Source organism: Otolemur garnettii, unplaced genomic scaffold (assembly GCF_000181295.1).
Source record: "Otolemur garnettii isolate 467f Iridium unplaced genomic scaffold, OtoGar3 scaffold00060, whole genome shotgun sequence".
Taxonomy (NCBI): domain Eukaryota; kingdom Metazoa; phylum Chordata; class Mammalia; order Primates; family Galagidae; genus Otolemur; species Otolemur garnettii.
In genome coordinates, this window is record NW_003852455.1 from 10774299 (window position 1) to 10779891 (window position 5593).

Here is a 5593-nt window from a genome sequence, read left to right on the forward strand (position 1 = left end):
AAAAAAAAAAAAAAAGGAAAAATCAGCTGGTGATGCTGGGTAACACCTGTGTCTCAGCTACTCAGCAGGATCACTTGAGCCCAAGAGTTTAAGGTTGCAGTGAACTATGATAATGCCACTGCACTCTAACCCAGGCAACAGAACAACAACAACAACAACAACAACAACAAAAAACTCTGGAGTCAAAAACCAACAAAAACAACAACAGTAAAAAACAATACAAATAAAAAATAGCACAATCATTTGTGGTTGTGGTTTTGACCTTGTTATTTGCCCTTGGTTAAGTTACTTATTTCCCAACTACAGTTTTCTCTTTTGTAAAATGGGGATAATAAGATCAACCTCACAGGTAGTAAAGAAAAAATTTTTTAAAAAGCTCATTCATCTAAAGTTCTTAGCAGTTTGCTAGGAGCACAGTACAGATACTCAGTCACTGTATCCTCAGAACATCAATATAAAATAGAAATTGGAAAAATTATGACAATAAATGTGAAAAGACAAATATCCACAGAAAGCAGAACAATGGAAACCATGAGGTTTGAGGGACCTCTCAGACCTTCTAGGGATGTTTTATTACAGAAGGACCACCCAGCCACTAAATGATGGCATAAGTTAGATGTTGAGCTCAAAGGCCACCAGTTTTAGAGAATCTGCCTGGAATATTCCCAGAGTCTTAGACTATGCAATCATTAACAAAAATTACTTTTTACTGTTTTTATCATTTTATAATTAGATGTGCTCTTTCACAAAAATGTATCACAGTAGTGTCTGGATATCTTCCACATACCCTCCAATCCCCTCCACTCTTCTCTGCCCTATTGTTTCCAGAGGTTGCCTGACACAAATGGCACTGATCTTTCTTGCTCTCACTTAGCCATTAGGGGGCACTGGCAGGAGTGGGAAGAAAGTAACAATGTTTATTCCTGCAGTTCTCAAATGATCAAGCAGTGACTATTTTCTATTCTAGTCTGAGGTTTCTATTGGGTAGTACTCTCTCCTATGGTATTCTTGGGTCCATTAAGTTGTTCTTCCTGTCACCATTTAGGGCAAGAAGTGCTAATGGTTCCCTGTTGCTGCTAGTTGCAGGTTGCCTCACCAGCCCTTGTTTATGTCCCTTAACCCCACCCACACCTCTAAACACTACAGTTGTGCTTCAGAGCTCCCAAGGGTACCTACACTTGTGGATGCTCAAGTCCCTTAGGTAAAATGGTATAGTATTTGCATATAACCTATGTCCGTGTACTTGTGTATTTTAAATCATCTCTAAATTACTTATAATACTTGATAAGACATAAATGCTATGTAAATAGTTGTCATACTATGTTTTTATTTGCAAATGCTATGTAAGTAGTTATACTATATTTTTATTTGTAAATATTATGTAAATGATTATACTATTTTTTATTGCTGTTTTTATTTTTTTTCCATGAATATTTCAATTCATGTGTGGTTAATACATGGACATGAAACCTACAGAAGGCCAACTGTACTACTATTCTATCTTTAATCACCCTGATTAAATGCACCACCTGTTTCCTATGAGGATCCTGACTAAAAGCCTTACAAACAAAAACAAAAACAAAAAAACGAAACCCTATTTAAATGTAAAAAAAACCGTCTTCTTACTCTTGTAGTTCTTTCTTTTACTATTTATCTGCGTATTTCTAATTAACTTGCTAATATTGTTTGTCTATTGACCACTATTCTTTAACTTCCTATCGATTCAACGACACTTAGCTCTTCCATATCTCTCTATTCCCAATGTTATTAGAACCCAGTATTTTTTCTTAATTAAGATTGGCGAATCATAAGATAACCTTTGTTTTTAAATAGGATGATACAGAATTATAAAGATGTCTGGTAAAATTAAAACCACAAAGAGACAGATAGCACCTTACCTCTGTCAGAATAGCTATTATATTAAAAAGTCAAAAAACAATAGATGTTGGCATGGATACAGACAGAAAGGAACATTTATACACTGCTGGTAGGACTGCAAATTAGTTTTACCAGTGGAAAACAGTAATGGAGATTCTTCAAAGAAGTAAAATAGATTTACCATTTGACCCAGCAATCCCACTACTAGGTATCTACCCAAAGGAAAATAAGTCATTTTATAAAAAAAAAGACACCTATACTCAAATGTTTACTGCAACATAATTTGCAAATGCAAAAATGTGGCATCAGTCTAAGTGTCCATCAATTCCTAAGTGGATTAACAACATGAGGCAGGTGCATACACCATGGAGTACTACTTAGCCATCAAAAGAAATGAATTAATCTCCTTTGTAGTAACATGAATAGAACTGGAGAAAAGAATCTCCTTTGTAGTAATATGAACAGAATTAAATAAAATATCTCAGGAATGGAAAAACAAATGTGTACTCTCTAACAAGTTGGAACTAATCGATGGGCACAGAGGAAAGTAAAAGTCATTGGAAATCAAGAAGATAAGTGGAGAAGAAGGGAGGACTAAAAACCTACCTAATGGGTACAGGGAACACTATTCAGGTGATGGGCACACTACTAGCTCTGACTCAAGCATGGTGTCAATAGCCATCCATGTAACAAAAACATTTATGTCCCCTTAATAGTTTGAAATAAAAAAGTTGTCTGCTATTCCTAAATCAATTCATAATGTAATGAAATCTCAATAAAATACCAACAACTTTTTTATGAAGCCCAAGAAACTGATACTAAACTTCATAGAGAAAAATAAACATGCAAGAATAATGAGGAAGATACTAAGAATAGGAAAAAGCTACAAGGGGGAATAGGTCTACCAGACATTAAAATATGTGCATATACTATAGCCTTTATAATTAAGCAGTGGAGTGTGGTCATATGAACAGAAACAGATAAACCATTAGAAAAGAAAGTCCAGAAATAGAATCAAATACCTAAGAAACTCTAGTATGTGATAAAGGTGGCATCTCAAAATGCCTGTACCAAAAGACTATTAAATAAATGGTACTGGAACAACTAGTTAGCTGTTCAGAAAAAAGGTATAATGAGATCCATATTAGCCACAAGAACAAATTTCAAATGAACCGAGGATCTTAATATAAAAGAAGAAACCATATATATCCTATTTTAAAGATCAGTAAATTCCTCTTTAACCTGGGGGTAGGGGAGAGCTATTTTCTATAACTCAAAATCAAACAAAATGAAAGACAAAACTGATAACTATGTAAAAGTAAAAACTTGTACACAGGAAAAAAAAATGCCATAAGCAAAGTCAAAAGACAATTAAATTCTGGAAGAAAATATTTGCAACATGTACTACATATCACAGATAAAGGGCACATATCCCAAATATTGAAATAACTCATAAAAATGGAGAAAAGCCCAAAACTTGATGCAACAGCCAAAATACATGAGCAGAAAATGTACCAGAAGATGATCCTTGAACATATGAAAAAATGTTATAGTGAGATATCATTTCTTGCCTATCAGCTTGGCAAAATTAAAAAGTATAATCACACAATTTGTTCACAGACTGTAGGGAAACAGGCACTCTTACACAGTGCTGGTGGAATACAAGCTGGTATAAATCTTTATGGAAGAAAAATTAACAATATGTATTTAAAACACACACACACAGTACATACATATTATTTTTTGACTTAGCAATCCCCCTCCTACAAATTTACCCTGAGAATAAACCTCCAATAATACAAAAATACATACACACAAGGTTATTCATAGCATCACTGTGTGTAAAATTGTAATATATTGGAAACCACTGACATGTTCATGTACATGACATATGAGTACTGTGCAGCTGCTAAAAAAACGAGAAAGATCTCTATGAATTGGTACAGGATCTGCTGCTAAGTGAACAAAGCAAAGAGCAACATTACTATAGGAAAGGAGGGGAATAAGAAAATATGCAACCATTAATAAGACTAGTTACTCTCAGGGTGTGGGTGAAAATGGGTTGGGTAGAGTAGAAAGAATGGGGGAGGGATGGAATTCCTCTGAATATACCTTTTGTGTTTCACAAACTGTGTTAATATTTTACATAGTCAACAACTAAAAGGAAAAAAATAAGAGGTTGAAAAACACTGTTCTAGATCATGCAGTCATCCATAGAAGTAGAAGAAAAGGCAGTCTATGGGCTCAGATATGTTATGTGGCAGATATGCTGAAGTGCTCTTCTGATTGTTTCCATTTTCTCACTGAAATAGAAAAAAGGTTATCAGCTGCAAGGGACTGGGGGGAGCAATTAGAGGTGTGAAGAGAGATGAGGTAAGAAATAGCCATCTAGGAGAATTATTGCAAGCTAAGACTCAAGGCCTCATCTTCAGCTTTACTAGACGTTGACACATTGTTTTTCAGAGTAATGTACTAGAATACTCGTGCCAGCAGTGAATGACTGTTTCTGATGCTACACACACTCACCAATACCATGCATCATCAGAATTTCAACATTTCTGTCAATTGGATGGTTGTGAATAGTTTTAATTTCTCCAGTTACTCGTGAGTTGAGCTTGAATTTAATGTTGTGAATTAGCCCATTCATATTCTTTGCCCATTCTTATAATGGTTGTCTTTTCTAATTGATTTGTAAGATCTCTTTATGCTGTTTGGATAACACATCAGTGTTTGCATTATAACTGTACAAATATTTTCACTGTTGAGCCTATGACTATTATTGCTTTCTTGTATGACGTGTTTTTCCTAGAGTTAATGATTTCCTTGTTTTCCCATTTGCCCGGCTCTCCATACACCTGTGATTACATTTTTCCAAATACTCCAACTCGCCTATCATCCTCAGAAATCATTACTATGCACTCATACGTAAGTCCCTTTTTTGGTTGCAGTGTTGTTCCTTGAAGACCTCACTTGGGGCCATCTGGCCTCTCGCTCCAATCTGTGCTGGTTGCTCTTTGGATGGCTGCACGGCAGGCCTTCTGGATTTTTAATTAACGTTCTCCTGTGTTGGATTCCTTATTTCCTAAAGGTTTTGCTTGCACTTATCTCTTGGTAGCTTCTCCCCCATAGCATGTCTGAATCCTTGGTCATTTTTCAATTTATGGGTCTCACTAGATTTAGAATTCCAGATTGAAGATATTTTCTACTCAGCCGTAAGAGTATTGCTCTACTGCCTCCTAGCTTCCTTTGTCTTAGAAAAAATATATTTCCATTCTTCTCCCAACTCCTTTGTGATCTTGTTTTCCCCAGATGCCTTTTATAATTTGATTGAATTCAAAATTTCAGAGTGATGTTCTTTTCCTCTAGCTCTTTTGTCATTCACTGTGCTAGGCCTTCTATAAAGTCCTTCAATCCGGAAATCTGATTCTGAGAATTTTTTGTTTTGCACTATTTTTTTTGTACTTTTTTTCTCCAACTTATTTCTGAATCAACATTTGGATGTGATTTCACGTGGAGCAGATACTTTTTTATGCCTCTGTGCCTTTGCGTATGTTATTCCTTCTTCCTAGGATGTATTTCCTTTCTCACATCATGTATCCTAGGAAATTCCTACTTATTCCTCAAAAGCAACATCTGTTCTCTTATAATGATCTCCTTCCTGACCATAGGCTGAATGTGATACCCTCCTTTCTATGCCCACAAAATCTATCATGGT